This window comes from Semicossyphus pulcher, unplaced genomic scaffold (assembly GCF_022749685.1).
Source record: "Semicossyphus pulcher isolate SPU_LCO1_2020_fin unplaced genomic scaffold, fSemPul1.0.p SCAF_6, whole genome shotgun sequence".
Lineage (NCBI taxonomy): Eukaryota > Metazoa > Chordata > Actinopteri > Labriformes > Labridae > Semicossyphus > Semicossyphus pulcher.
This window is the reverse complement of record NW_027211737.1, coordinates 805,610-821,408: the sequence shown is the minus strand read 5'-3', so window position 1 is coordinate 821,408 and position 15,799 is coordinate 805,610.

The following is a 15,799-nucleotide window of genomic DNA, read 5'->3' as shown; positions in this document are numbered from 1 at the left end:
ATATCTTAAAGAGCTCATAGTGCCATATTACCCCTCTAGAACATTGCGCTCCCAGGATGCAGGCCTGCTTGTGGTACCTAAAGTCTCTAAGAGTAGTGTTGGAGGTAGAGCCTTCAATTACCAGGCCCCCCTCCTCTGGAACAATCTACCAGTCAAGGTCCGGGAGGCAAACACCCTCTCTTCTTTTAAGAGTAGACTTAAAACTTTCCTCTTTGATAAAGCTTATAGTTAGGGCTGGCTCAGGCTTGGACTAGCCCATAGTTATGCTGCTACAGGTTTAGACTGCCGGGGGGATCTGACACACCAAGCTTCTCTCTCTCTCTCTCTCTCTCTCTCTCTGTGTGTTTCTCTGTCTCTCTCCCTCTCTGTCCCTCTCTCTCTCTCTCTCTCTCTCTCTCTCTCTCTCTCTCTGTCATATTAATGCAGCTCATTAACTCTGTATCTTCTGGTCCCATTAACATTACTAACCACATATCTTCCCGGGAGTTCTTGTGCTCCCTTGTCTTGAAGGTTCCTGAGGATCGTTGCTGCAGACCACCTGCTGCTGTGGACCTGCTCGACTGCAACAATTACTAACATCAGCCTTCCCCATAGTATCATTATTGTTGCTGCTAATGCTAATAGTAGACCTGTTGACTTCAACTGTTACAATTACGATTACCTCAGCCTTTATCATTACTCTGCTTCTCTCGCTAATTTATTTATTTATTTATTTATTTAGCCAATCTTCACCCTAGTCTACCACTATTATTGGCATTGTAACCATAAGTATGTGTCTGTTGTTGTTCATGTAACAAGGCATATGTTGTTGTGGTAACAAGAACATATGTTGTTGTTGCTCTCTTTGCCTGTCTCTGTCCTGCATCTCCTTCTATCCCATTTTCGGCCCATCCAGTCGAGGCAGATGGCTGTTCAACATGAGTCTGGTTCTGCTCGAGGTTTCTGCCTGTTAAAAGGACGTGTTTCTGCCAATGTGCCGAATTGCTAAGTGCTACTCATGGTGATTCATGTTGGGCCTCTCTTTAAATAACTTAACAAAGAGTCGGTCTAGACCTGCTCTTTCTGTAAAGTGTCTCGAGATAACTCTGGTTATGATTTGGCGCTATACAAATAAAATTTGATTGATTGATTGAAAAGTCTTATTCTGTGTTTCTGTCAGAACAAATATCTCGTCTGACAAGAAACAAGCAATGTTGCGTTAATGTAAGATCTGAGCTGCTAGTAGACTTTTATCTGTGTATCACATCTTTGTTAAAATCAAAGGCTCACATTTACTCTGCAGAGAATATCAGACTGATTTCTGAACGAGTATGAAAGCTCACCTGGTTGTCGGTGTTGTCGTCCAGACGCCTCACGAGTCTTCTCATGAACAACAGAAGATGCTCTGAAGGTTAAGAGCAGCTCTTTGATATTCTCCTCCTCTGCCATGTCCAGTGCACTGAGGCCACCCACCGTCCTGTCGCAGGTGTTTGACCCAAACTGGAGGAGAAGCTTCACTACCTGCACAACACACACATAACACACACACACACACACACAGAGTTCACAAAGTCGGGTTAGGAAGATGAAACATCCAGTAACAATAACTTGAGACAATTGCTGAGGAACGGCAGCTCAGTGTCTGTGTCTGACTACATGACAGAAAGGATCCCTAAAGATGTAGACCTTTTTGTTACAGAGGAAGATGATTTTTTAACCACATACAGACGTTACATCGCTCTCTGCAAACACACCAGACTCCACTGATAAAAACATTTTTGAACATCAGATTTGCTGGTGTATCACTCCCACCTGTTAAAGTGGACCTGACTGAACTGAAAACAATGCAAAAACCTTTGTTCCACATCTGCATATTAAATTAACACTTAATGCATTTACCAAGCACTAATGCATAGTGATTTACTTACAAGTGCAACAGTTAACCAATCCAATATATCTATTTAATAACAGGAGGAACAACACTCTAGATTGACAATCAAGTACATTAAATCGACTTCTAAAAATCTGAACAAGGGAAATATAATCATTGAAAATTAAAGACTTCCTGTAGGTTTGCTTGAAAGGAATCCAACTTGAGTGACATTTAAGTAAAGTAGTTAATAAAAAGGGGGTGGGGGATAAGTACCAGAAGGTAAATTCTGTTGCTGCATACATAAAAAGGCCAGATTTGTTGGTCTTTCTTCCTTTTAAACTTGGGGAACTACATGTGTCTCGACTTAGAGCCTTCTGATTTTTGTCGTTCATTCTTTTAGTTTGGGTATTTTTGCAGCAAACCAAATATCTAAAGCATGCAAAGTGAACTTCAGAGGCAGGGGGGCTGTGTAAAACATCAAGGAAAAGGATGCAGATGTGTTTTCTTATGGTGATATTAGCTTAGCCAGAGAAAGAGGTTAAAAATGTTTCGAATCACCAAGTCATGGAAATCATCAAGTTTGGGAAGGCAATGTTGGAGAAAAAAGCAATGGGAGGAAGCATTTAAACACGAAGAACTACAAAGCCATTACCTTAAAAAACACATGAACGTCCATTTCAAATGCTTACTATGTCAAACTACATTTCTCTGCCATTTGTACGCATGCACTTTGCTAAAAAGCATACATGGAATAGATCTCAAAGTAGACACCAAACTACTGTGGACCTGTGGAACGCATCCTTCAAGGGGTCTCCAGAAAGTAGTACATGTATTGCGTGTCAACGGTTAAATTTTAATATTAATAATGTCTGTTCTCTAAATCTGTGTTGGGATGAGATAATTTCGTGAACACAAACTTGGTTATTGTGGGGGGTCGTTTAAGAACCACTGCTCTAAATGTTACTGAAAACCACACACACTTCTGCCACATCTTATAAAAATCACTCAGACTTTCTCCCTCACCTGATGGTGTCCTGCTGTAACAGCATCATGTATAGGTGCGACACCATCGCAGCTTCTGGCGTTAGCATTAGCTCCTGCCTTCAGCAGCTCCTCCACCACGGCCTCATCGCCCACAGCAGCAGCCTCATGGAGCGCCGTCCAGCCTGACAGATCAGGTCAATATTTACCAATCAGAGCGGGTTTATTGTTTAACAGTTTATAATGACTAACAGATGGAGGGGGAATATGTCACACTGTGCAAATAAACCAGAGTCTGAGCTGTGATAAACCTGCGTGGTCCTCCATGTTGACGCTGATCCCGGCTTGAATCAGTGCTCTGACTGTTGGCAGATCTTCTCTCTTGCACGCTCGGTGTAGAAGAGTCTCTCCCCACCCGTTCCTCTTGTTAAGCTGCATGTTGTTGGGGATTTTTACACTTTGTTGGACTTCTGCTTCTGAAGATGAATAAAAGATCAATTAAAATGTTATTACAAGAAACATTTCTAGTAGAAAGTGAATAAAGCAGTATCTAAGATGGTATCGGTTTCTAACTCGTAATTACCTGATTGAGATGTGGTATTATGACAGCCTGATGCACTCTCTGTACTCCTGCACATCTCTGATTCGGGTGGTTTGAGTCTGTTTATCTCAGTTTTCTTTTCCTGCTCTTTGTTGGCAGCTTGTGAATCTACATCACTTATCTCCATGTCTTCAGCTGCTCCTCGGCTTTGACAGGCATCAAGACCACACAACAAGCTCAGAGAGTCATCTTCTGACGAGGATTCATCTCCATTCCTCCCAGGCTCCTGATCACAGCCGCTCATCATCTCACACAACCTCTCTGCAGGTCAAAAACGCAAACTCAACTTTAAGGTTTAAGGTAAGACCATTCGACCACAACTAAATAATTTTCCTTCAGAATAAAAAGATTTGAAACCAACAAGTCTTTAAAACAAAACAAATCCTGTGTCATGTCTTTCTAAATGTCCCACACCAGTGAATTTGATCTGACGCTTCTGCTGCTGTTAGGACAAGATCAATTCGAAATGCCAATTACATATGACCATTACAAAAAACATGTCATATGATTTGTCTCAGTTTGACTCTGTTAAGTACGGTAAATGATAGTTAATGAGTTTAAGTTCATGAGTTAGGGCACGGTGCATTATGGCAACAAAGAAATGACAACTTTGTCCTTCATGGATCAATATGCATATTAATACTGAAATATAATGTGAGGATGTTGCCAATTTAAAGAGTATCCTGTTATCACTGAAGCCAGAAGAAACCAGTGAAACTCTGGAATGTAGTTTACGAACATGTTCTCTCTATCAAAGAGTTTTAAGGCTGAATTATTTTCCTTTTTAAGTAATTAATGACATTTTGTGTGTGAAAATGTGTGTCTTTACTTTACTATGCTGTCAGCTTTTAGGTCCGGATTCCTAAGGGGGCTGCACGGTGCAGTGGTTAGCGCTGTCTCCTCACAGCTAGAAGGTTCCTGGTTTGAATCCCGGTTCAGACGTAGTGGGCCTTTCTGTGTGGAGTCTGCATGTTCTCCCCATGCATGCATGGGTTCCCTCCGGGTACTCCGGCTTCCTCCCACAGTCCAAAGACATGCTCGTTAGGTTCATTGGTGACTCTAAATTGCCCATAGGTGTGAATGTGAGCGTGAAAGGTTGACATCCAACAAAGGGTCAAGGGTGGGAGTTATATCCACTGCCACGGCATGGAGGACTGTAGCCTCTGTATATGGGTCGCCTGTTCTACCCACTAAGGTAACCCAGCGCCCCTGAAGTCCTTTATCTGGTTAAAAGATCCCTTTAAAAAACTACCACAGTTTACTTTAAACAACAAGACAGAATTTCTGTGGAATTTGTTTTTTGTCCGGTGTACAAGCTGCAGACTGACAGGCTGCTGTTATATATATTTCCCCTGTGTGATAGGCTTTAATATCTATCATCATTTGGGGCGGCTGTGGCTCAGTGGTAGAGTTGGTCGTCTTCCAATCGGAAGGTCGGAGGTTCAATCCCCAGCTCCCTCAGGCTACATGTCGAAGTGCCCTTGGGCGAGACACTGAACCCCAAATTGCTCGGTGTGAATGTGATATCTGATTGACAGTTGGGCACTTTACGTAGCAGCCTCTGCCATCAGTGTGTGAATGGGTGAATGTGATATGTAGTGTAAAAGCAGCTTTGAGTGGTCGCAAAGACTAGAAAAGCGCTATATAAGTACAGTCCATTTACCATTTACCATTATCATGTAAATGTATTACATCACATTTGTGTACTGAGGTTGTAATAAAGCCCAGGCCTAATTTAAAAGTGCTAAATATTCTAAACTCTTTTCTGTTTGTTTCTGTATTATGTGATTTAAATGCTTAATGTTGGCTTTATTAAGATAAGTACAGAGCCTCATGTCTCACAACTCACCCTGCCAGAGCAGATCTCTCAACTCTCTCTAGTAGAACATTTCTCGTGGCCTTTAATTTGCTGTCAGTTCAATAATGATATGCTAATTCCATTGTTTTATCATTCACAACAGTGTCATTGAGATAATCAGAGATACAGTCCTACAAGTTGATCCCTCATCCTGATTAAAACTACAATCAGTAATCAAACAGCCAGGTGCTCTCCTACCTGTATCTCTGTTCCTGCTGCAGCACTGATGATTAAAACATGAGACCCACCTGGTGGTCAAACACAGAACAGTGATGAGTGTGAGGATCTACTTCTTCTTCTTCTGTCACCTCCACACCTGAAAAACACAAATAAAAAATGTTACAATGTTACAGTTTCATTTAGCAGACGCTTTTGTCCAAAGCAATGTCATCATGATCAGTAGCATCAATATCATTAAGGTCAGAGGTGTTCATAAAGAGCTGGGTCTTTAGCTTCTTCTTAAAGGTGAAAGGGACTCTGCGGACCGAATGGAGTTTGGTAGCTCGTTCCACCACCGGGGGACGACTGAGGAGAAGAGTCTAGTTAGAGACTTAGAGCTCTGTTGTGATGGGAGTACCAGGCGCCTTTCATTGGCAGAGCGTAGTGGGCGGGACGGAGTGTAGACCTGGATGAGACGTTCAGGTAGGCAGGAGCTGTTTTTGTGAGCCAGCAACAGGGTTCGAATTTGATGCAAGTGGCAGCTGGGAGCCAGTGGAGGGATATGAACAGTGGAGGGACATGAACAGTGGAGGGACATGAACAGTGGAGGGATATGTGCCGTTTTGGGTTGATTGAAGGCTGCTGCTCGTTCTGGATCATCTGCAGAGGTCTGATGTGCATGCAGGAAGATCTGCCAGTAGGGAGTTAGTGAACTGATGAGTTTCACAGAATAACACTAAACATCCAACAATCAATCTAAAGCCATCTTTGAAAGAGCAAAGATCTATAACTCTGCTTTTAACTTCAAGGTATTTCTTTATTTTCATACCTGGAACAACATTTTATAACAACGATTTACTTTTACTGTGGATTTTATCCATCCATCCATTATCTTCCGCTTATCTGGGGTCAGGTCGCGGTGACAGCAGGCTAAGCAAGGTGACCCAGGCATCCCTCTCCGCAGTAACGTTTTCCAGTTCCTCCTGGGGGATCAAGTGAGCTCTGGGTCTGCCACCGGGTCTCCTCCCAGTTGGACATGCCCGGAAAACCTCCAAAGGGAGGCGCCCAGGAGGCATCCTAATCAGATCCCCGAACCACCTCATCTGGCTCCTTTCGATGCGAAGGAGTAGCGGCTCTACTCCGAGCTCCCTCCGGATGTCTGAGCTCCTTATCCTCTCTTTAAGGCTGAGCCCAGACACCATGCAGAGGAGACTCATTTTAGCCGCTTGTATCAGTGATCTCATTATTTTAGTCACTACCCAAAGCTCATGACCACAGGTGAGGGTTGGAACGTAGATCAACCGCTAAATAGAAAGCTTTGCCTTCAGGCTCAGCTCCCTCTTCACCACGACGGTCCAGTAAAATGGCTGCATTACTGCTGATGCTGCACCGATCCACCTGTCAATCTCACAATCTATTTTACCCTCACTGTGAACGACGATTGTATTTATTTTGAGTGATTTTTAGATGGGGGACAGTCTGTTTAAAACATCAGGTATACTCCCTTTATCCATTTAAATGCAGTTTTGTCCTGCTTTGCAATACAAAACCTATAACTATCATCTAAATAAATTACTCTTTTTATCCGTGCAGTTCCAGATCCTTGGTTAAAAAGACTGGAGCCAAATTGTCTGTTTTAACATCAGTCACTAGATGGCAGCAAACACTAGAACATACTACAGCCAAAAAAACTACATAGGTTTAACTTAATTATGATGACAAAATGTGCCCATTTATGCTTCATGAAGCAGGATAATAACACTAACAGTAATTAATGTCATTATACTAGAAGGAAAAGGTCTGTAAAAAAATTACCTTCTGTGGAGAAACGACACTTCCTCACTCTGAAAGAAACAGTATCATGTCTGTTAGTTCTCACATTAATAGTCTCTGCTGTCATTTTTCACTACAAGAAAAGGTTTTTATACTTTCTATGCAGGGTTCAGGGGAGTAATTAAACTCTAACATATTCATTTTCTTCTACATTACAGAATAAAATGACACAAATCACCTTACAATGTCTTCTGCAAAGAAAGAATTATACTCTAGGTGCATCTGACTTCTGTACATCCAGCATGATGAAGAGGAACATTTTCTAGTGTTTTCAAAGTTAATACTTTAGTTCCTTATCCTTTACACAATCATTCACACTCACATTCAAACCGTCTATAAGGAAACCCCAATTCATCTAATCTGCATACCTCTAGACTGTTTACAGCCGCCCAGGAAATCCACTTAACTGAAAAGGTGGCAGATCTGCATGGAAAATTACAGAAACTTAAAAGCAAATAAAGTTAATTTGATGACTTTTTAAAACAACATTTATATTATAACCCTAATCCTGATTGATCATGTGTTAACCACAGTGGTTACATTTTAAATCTGTTTAACAAAATACAACACCTAAAAAGTATGAATATTAAATTCATCAAATTAAATTAAATCAAAGTGATTGACTAATTGTTTCAGCTGTATGGCCCAGTAATTTGAATACCTTTTTATGCTTGTTTTCTCTCTCACAGCTCAAAGTGCTGACTTATGTTTGCAGTAAGCCTAAATTGAAACCAGAAGAACAGAATCTCACCTGTACCAGAGGTGTATGTTTTTATTGCTTCCTATGACATGTTGTGTTCATCATATAGTGTTTACAAGCCCGGGGTTCACAAGAGAGGTTTCGCGCTGATCATTTATTTCTCTCCACATTTGTACAAAATCTTTTTCATTTGATATTTCAAAGTTTGTGATGAGATAAGATTTCCCATGGAAAAATCAAAATGTTGAATATTGTAGCTACACAACGGGCCGCTAGCTTCTACAGGCTGTATTAATATATGACCTCCATCTGAACTAAACGGAGTCACCATCTTATGTAGCTGCGCCCAGACTGACATAACAGGTCTGACATTATGATGGCGCTAGCTTACTGTTAGCCACTGTACAGTAGTTAGCATAAATCAATTTTTATAACAGCTAAGCTAGCTTTTAAAATATATTAACTAAGCGCATAAAGTTTTTGTTTGTGACTAAAACTGCGTAGCTTCAAACAAAATGTATTTGGCAGGAAATTAGCATTCCATACTTCCTGTAGCTGCTGTAATGTTAGCTAGCTGCTGTAATGTAAGCTTTAGCTGCTTAAATGTTAGCTAACGTGAAGTTGAAAAGTAGGTATTGTTAAATTTTGTGATTTAGCAGGATATCTCAGTAAAGTTATCTGATTTGTAAGAACAATGATAAAGAAAGTATTTTGTTGAAGTCAGTTCTTACCTGTTTAACTCAGACTGAACACAGTCTCTGGGCTGAACATGCTAACAGTCTTCATCTGGCTCCTCTTCTTCAGAATCAGTGAGAGGTATAGTGTCACAAAAACACACACCCACAATCTGTAAAACAGTGACAAAATAAATGTGGAAATACTCTGAGGAGTAAATAAAAGATTAAGAAATGTGTTATTTCTTCACATATTTATCTTCCTATTTTAAAATATAGATTTATCTAATTTATTCATTTAATAGTTTAATTATTACAGTTTTTTAAAATATGTATTTTATGTATTCATCATTATATAATGACTTTTTTCTCATTATTTAGCATTATTCTATCTCCAAGCTGTCAATCAACTGCCTTTGGGTAGGTCTTTCTGCAAATGATTTTAAGAAGAAGATATGCTTTATACTTTATTAATCCCCAAGGGCTAATAAAAAATGTTCAGTCTGTTATTAGAAACAGGTGCCTTGCTCAAGGGCACCACGGCAGTGCCCAGGAAATGAACTGGCACCGCTCCATTACCAGTTCCAATTTCCATACTGGGACTTGAACCGAGATCCATCTGTATTCCAAGTCCCTACAGACTGAGCTACTTCTACCCAGAGTTTAATGACATCACATACAAATGAATTCATTGAAAGAATTAAACCTTTTTGCATACATAAAAAAATAAAATGTAAAATGAATAAGCAATATTTTGATATATGAAAATGTGTTTCAACATCCAGTTCCTTGTTATGTTTTTTTTTTTTAAACAATTCAGGTTCTGCAAAAAAAAAAAACAGTAAAATGTTCAATGTGTAACTTTTAGTCCCTGTGCTCATACAGCTCATACAGGTAGGAAGTTCACGGTTTAGGTCAGGTGTCTGATCCCCGAAGGACAAATGGTTAACTTTTGACTTTTGTTTTTGTTGTACATGAGAAATGGACTATATTCACATTGATGCACGGAGGAATCAATAAACGAACATTTTTACTGCCGATTAATAACACAACATCTGGGACTGCAAACTGGTGTCAGCCAGATCACTCCTGGCTTAGACACATCAGGAGCTTCTTTTACTAGAGACTGTATGATTTTTAAATGATCACTGATGATGATCCATGTTTAAGGAGCGTTTGAATATTTTTACTGGTCAAGATGGAATTATTTTAACACTTTTGATTCACTTCATACTCTAGTCTTTAATATTCAAAGTGAATGTGGTGGAGTAAGAGTTTCATAATAGGCCAAGGAGATGAAGCAAAGTAGAAGTATAAAGGAAGAAGGACAACTATTTCAGCATTTTATTTAAATATTATCATCATCATTTTTCACCTTTTCCTTACCCCTAAGTGTTTGAACCAAGTCACAAAGTTTGAACTCACAGGAGGTTAAACGTAGCATTGTGCTCTAAACTTCTACTTAATCTTCAAGAAGCTTTATTAAAGTGCATTATGGTGATATTTTCTTTACTCCCTCCAGAGTAATACTTCTTTGACACTCATTAAAGGCATATTCTGTGTATTGACACTGTTTTGCTTTTGATGTCGAACAAAGTGCTTGTCAGAGCATTTGGCCTGAGGGTGGCAACAGAGTAAAGGTGATGGGGATCTGTGAAATGTCAGTATTACATCACCCTTAAATGGTTTCATCATCGTCATTTGACAGGCTGTCGGGGGAGGGGCATTAAGTGGGTTCACTTTATTTCACGAGAAACACTGAAGTGGGGATGGGTCAAGTACTCAGGTCATGTGACTTCATGCCAACATTCAAAAATATACTTATCATTTGTATCAAAATCCAAGATGGTAGCCTATGTGGACAAAGACACTGGCCATGTGGTAAGTGTTGTTACTTTTTCAACAAGCGGCAACCTCCGGTGTTGAAAAATGAAGCCAATGCGGAGTCTAGCTGGTGGTTGTTGATATCCTGTGTAACATATTGACAGAAAGCTAGCATAGATTTAGCCTCCACTGCTGGAAAGGAAACTAGAAAAGGAAAAAAAAACATTGCTTCTATTATATGCAAGTAACACAAACCTCACAGAGATAACTACAGTAGTATGAATTTAACCACAATCCTTGTCAAACACAGTTAGCCGAATTTTACAGTATTTGACTTATTCTCAAAAAAGAGAAGAAGAAAGGCTGACTTCCTGTTGGATATACATTTCTAAAAATGCTTAATAAATTGTTATTTTAAAGACTCAGTAAGGCGCCGGTTTAGCTCAGCAGTTACATCGGCAACCATGTACAGAGCCTATAGTCCTCGGTGCGGCGGCCTCAGGTTCAACTCCCACCCGACAGGCGGCAAAGGGCCGACCCTTTGTCGCGTGTCATCCCCCACTCTCTCTTCTCCTGTTTCCGACACTGTCGACTGCTCTCTGTCAATAAAGGCATGAAAGGCCAAAAAAAGACTCAGTAAGGTTATTATAGTACATATCAATCAATCAATCAATCAAATTTTATTTGTATAGCGCCAAATCATAACCAGAGTTATCTCGAGACACTTTACAGAAAGAGCAGGTCTAGACCGACTCTTTGTTAAGTTATTTAAAGAGAGGCCTAACATGAATCACCATGAGTAGCACTTAGCAATTCGGCACATTGGCAGAAAAACTTCCTTTTAACAGGCAGAAACCTCGAGCAGAACCAGACTCATGTTGAACAGCCATCTGCCTCGACTGGATGGGCCGAAAATGGGATAGAAGGAGATGCAGGATAGAGACAGGCAAAGAGAGCAACAACAACATATGTTCTTGTTACCACAACAACATATGTCCTTGTTACATGAACAACAACAGACACATACTTATGGTTACAATGCCAATAATAGTGGTAGACTAGGGTGAAGATTGGCTAAATAAATAAATAAATAAATAAATTAGCGTGAGAAGCAGAGTAATGATAAAGGCTGAGGTAATCGTAATTGTAACAGTTGAAGTCAACAGGTCTACTATTAGCATTAGCAGCAACAATAATGATACTATGGGGAAGGCTGATGTTAGTAATTGTTGCAGTCGAGCAGGTCCACAGCAGCAGCTGGTCTGCAGCAACGATCCCCAGGAACCTTCAAGACAAGGGAGCACGAGAACTCCCGGGAAGATATGTGGTTAGTAATGTTAATGGGACCAGAAGATACAGAGTTAATGAGCTGCATTAATATGACAGAGAGAGAGAGGGAGAGAGAGAGAGAGAGAGAGTCAGAGAGTCAGAGAGAGAGAGAGAGAGAAGCTTGGTGTGTCAGATCCCCCCGGCAGTCTAAACCTATAGCAGCATAACTATGGGCTAGTCCAAGCCTGAGCCAGCCCTAGCTATAAGCTTTGTCAAAGAGGAAAGTTTTAAGTCTACTCTTAAAAGAAGAGAGGGTGTCTGCCTCCCGGACCTTGACTGGTAGATTGTTCCAGAGGAGGGGGACCTGGTAATTGAAGGCTCTACCTCCAACACTACTCTTAGAGACTTTAGGTACCACAAGCAGGCCTGCATCCTGGGAGCGCAATGTTCTAGAGGGGTAATATGGCACTATGAGCTCTTTAAGATATGATGGTGCCTGACCATTAAGAGCTTTGTAAGTAAGAAGAAGGATTTTAAATTCTATTCTAGATTTTACAGGAAGCCAGTGCAGAGAGGCTAATACAGGAGAGATGTGATCTCTCTTCCTAGTTCTTGTCAGCACACGTGCTGCAGCATTTTGTACCAGCTGCAGAGTTTTTAGTGACTTATTAGGGCAGCCTGATAGTAACGAGTTACAATAATCCAACCTGGAAGTAACGAATGCATGGACTAGTTTTTCTGCATCGTTTTGAGACAAGATGTGTCTGATTTTTGCTATGTTGCGAAGATGAAAGAAGGCTGTCCTTGATATTTGTTTTATGGGGGAGATGAAGGACATATCCTGATCAAACAGAACTCCCAGATTCCTAACAGTAGTGCTGGATGCCAGGCTGATGCCATCTAGGGCAGCTATATCATTAGAGAAAGAGTCTCTAAGGTGTTTTGGGCCGAGCACAATAACTTCAGTTTTGTCTGAATTAAGTAGCAGAAAGTTTCTAGTCATCCAGATCTTTATGTCCTTAAGGCATGCTTCTAGTTTAGATAGCTGATTGGTTTCGTCTGGCTTCATTGATAAGTATAATTGAGTATCATCTGCATAACAATGAAAATGAATGGAGTGTTTCCTCATGATATTACCAAGAGGAAGCATATATAAGGTAAAAAGAATCGGTCCGAGCACAGAACCTTGTGGAACTCCATGACTAACTTTGGTTTGCATAGAGGACACATCATGAACATTAACAAACTGAGATCGATCTGATAGATAAGATTTAAACCAACTTAGTGCAGATCCTGTAATGCCAATTAAATGTTCTAATCTCTGTAACAGGATGTGATGGTCTATCGTGTCGAAAGCGGCACTAAGATCTAACAGGGCGAGTACAGAGAGAAGTCCTCTGTCTGAAGCAGTAAGTAGATCATTTGAAACTCGCACAAGGGCTGTCTCAGTGCTATGGTGGACTCTAAATCCTGACTGAAAGTCCTCAAATAAACTGTTGTTATGAAGAAAGTCACATAATTGATTAGCGACTGCTTTCTCAAGGATCTTTGAGATAAAAGGAAGGTTAGATATAGGTCTATAGTTAGCTAAGGTGCCTGAATCTAGGGTAGGCTTTTTAAGAAGTGGCTTAATTACAGCTAGTTTAAAAGACTGGGGTACATAGCCCGTCAATAAAGACATATTGATCATATCTAGTAAAGAAGTGCTAATTGAGGGAAAGACTTCCTTAAGCAGCTTGGTTGGAATCGGGTCTAAAAGACAGGTTGATGGTTTAGACGAAGATATCAGAGAATTTAGCTCAAGAAGGTCAATTGGAGAAAAACAGTCAAGGTAAACATCAGGTTTTTGAGCAGTTTCCAAAGATACATCTGCACCAGTTAACGGCAGGAGGTTACAAATTTTGTCTCTTATCTTTAGGATTTTGTCATTAAAGAAGCTCATGAAATCATCACTGCTGAGGCCTATAGGAATACTTGGCTCAGTGGAGCTGTGACTCTCTGTCAGCCTGGCTACAGTACATATGAATTTTATTCATGTTCATTGTTGGTCAGTGTGGTGGCTGTTTGGCTGTAGGGCCTAGACTGTGGGTGGCAGACATTGTAATGGTGATATCTGAGTCAGATACAGTTCTGTGATCATTCGAAGGACCGGGGCAACACATCGATCCATGAGGTGCAATCTGGACTTTGTTGGTGGGTCAGCTAGTTACTGAACAATTGGTTCAACCTTCAACTTGACCTTGGATCACAACCACTGTCCCAGATACAGCTGGGAGAGTCATATTAGTGACTCTAGACTGGTGTTTAATCGGTTGGGCCTTTACTATTGTCTTTTATTATAATGTGGAAAATTTGCATTAAAATAAGCAAAGAGACATTTTACATAGTTTACTTTTGCTAATTATGTTTGTTATGTAAAACGCTTATGGGTGTGTGTGTGTGTGTGTGTGTGTGTGTGAACATGCGGCTGTAATTTGATGGGTTGAGTGAGAACATGTGGAATAACACACAATCTTTGGGATATGTGCTGTACATGCTGTCTTATACCACTGCTCCATTTACAGAGTTTTAGTGAAAATCAATCAATCAAATCGTATTTGTATAGCGCCAAATCATAACCAAAGTTATCTCAAGACACTTTACAAACAGAGCAGGTCTAGAGGGTACTCTTTTGTATAATATTTAGAGAGAGACCCTTGAACGTTACACTAAGAAGCTCATTTCCCTCTACAGATATGAAGAAGTCTGTTTGGTTATTAAACTCCTGTATAACTTTCCCCAAATTGGTGAAAAAACTTTATTTAATAAGCTAACATCTTGTAATTAAACAATCTGATACGTTTTATATTAAGCGAACACACATTTATATTTTACATTTTGAACATCTAAGCTTTATTTATGTCAAATAATGTGTTGATTTAGTAAATTTAAGACAATATATGCTTGTTTTTTATTTCTATTTCCACGAAGTTTTTATGTTTGAGCATTTCACTTGTTTCTTCTTTTGTCCTTAATTATTTAGTGATATTATGGTGGCCCTGAAGAGCAAAACACTAACCCCTCGATTCCACAGGATCCGTCTCCGGCGCGTTCCGTGTGCGCCGCGACCTTCGGAGTCGATCGCGCCCATTCAAGTCAATGATCGGGACTCCACAGCACGCGCCGCGGTCCGTCTCCGTGTCTATTTTTGACGGAGGTCGCTTCAAACACGCGTCAAGCTCAACAGAGCAGATCGTTCCAAACAGGAAGTCACACACGAAAGCAGCATACAGCATCCGGTCATTTCAAAATAAAACACCATGTTCGGACCGGTACAGACTCCCGTTTTTCCCGTTTATTTTAAGATCAACACACTGAAATCTCGAAAAAAGAACACTTTTAATTAAGTAGTGCACTCCTCCATGGTAGAAGCACAAAAATCTCAGAATTATTTCCAAATGAGCAGATAATCAACCTCGGATGTGCAAACTGACGGATCAGAAACGCGGCGCAGACGGAACACGCCGCAGACAGATCCTGTGGGATCGAGGGGTCAGGCATTTCAGAAAAGTGTTTTGTGATTTGCACCTTAGGGCCACCCAGTGGCGGCCCGGTAACGCTGGGCGCCTGGGCGCTGCCCCCATCAAAACATCTCGACCAACTACATGTTAAACAAACGTATAAATACTTATAAATTAAAAATAATGTCTACAATGCGCCAAGTAGTCTGTCAGCAGTCAGCAATCCTAAAAATTCCGTTTTAAATTGAAAATTAATTTTAGTTAATTTCTGTGCTAATACATGTACTTTATATGAGAGGGACGCTGGCCATATGAGAGCATATGTAAGTCCTTCAACTTTTGGCAAGCAGCTGACCTGAGGCTACTCTCTAATTGGTTGCTTCAGATTTCACACGGGACGCAGCTCTCTGCGCCCCGGACACTCCTACTTTTATTTTCAGCGAATTTATATTGTTTTTGTGTTTTGTGATATAATGTGATTGGATGTCGACTCTGTCTGTCAAGTTCGGCTACGTCAACGTCTAACTTCACTTCCCCGCTAGCCCGCT